Source organism: Mandrillus leucophaeus, unplaced genomic scaffold, assembly GCF_000951045.1.
Source record: "Mandrillus leucophaeus isolate KB7577 unplaced genomic scaffold, Mleu.le_1.0 Scaffold195, whole genome shotgun sequence".
Lineage (NCBI taxonomy): Eukaryota > Metazoa > Chordata > Mammalia > Primates > Cercopithecidae > Mandrillus > Mandrillus leucophaeus.
Window position 1 is genome coordinate 2,122,789 of NW_012101976.1, and position 773 is coordinate 2,123,561.

Here is a 773-nt window from a genome sequence, read left to right on the forward strand (position 1 = left end):
GAGGCAGGTGGATCAGGAGGTCAGGAGATCGAGACCATCCTGGCTAACATGGTGAAACCCTGTCTCTACTAAAAATACAAAAAACTAGCTGGGCCTGGAGGCTGAGGCACGAGAATTGCATGAACCTGGGAGGTGGAGGTTGCAATGAGCCAAGATTACTCCACTGCACTCCAACCTGGTCTCTGATGTCTGAGTCATAGAGAAATATATACATGGCCAAGCAGATGGCAATCCCAATCATGACGTGAGCTCCTGTTTTCCCAAGCTTCCAGAATAAGTCTTCTGTCCCAGCCAGCATGAGTGAACTCAGGGCCAGATGTGACTTCAAGTTACAGGAACAGGCAAAAACTGCAATTACTTTTGTACCAACCTCATAAACTTCTATATACTATTTTATTTCTCTTCTCTTCTGTTCTCTTTTCTTTCTGGCAGAGTCATAATCTGTTGCCCAGGTGGAGTTCAGTGGCACAATCATAGTTCACTGCAGCTTTGAACTCCTGGTCTCAAGCGATTCTCCTGCCTTGACTTCCCAAAGTGCTGAGATATTTGTGTGTGTGTGTGTGTGAGAGAGAGAGATGTAGTCTTGCTCTGTCGTCCTGGCTGGAGTACAGTGGTGGGATATTTGCATATTGCAAACTCCACCTCCTGGGTTCACACCATTCTCCTGCCTCAGCCTCCTGAGTAGCTGGGACTACAGGTGCCCGCCACCACGCCCAGCTGATTTTTTTGTATTTTTAGTAGAGACAGGGTTTCACCGTGTTGGCCAGGATGGT

The 773-nt window shown here is 47.6% G+C and overlaps 1 protein-coding gene across 5 annotated transcripts in view; it reads left to right on the forward strand.

Moving 5' to 3' along the window:
• The window catches only part of CDIP1 (cell death-inducing p53 target 1), a 37,797-nt gene that overhangs the window by 13,122 nt on the left and 23,902 nt on the right, over positions 1 to 773 (forward strand). The gene's annotated exons all lie outside the window — the stretch shown is intronic.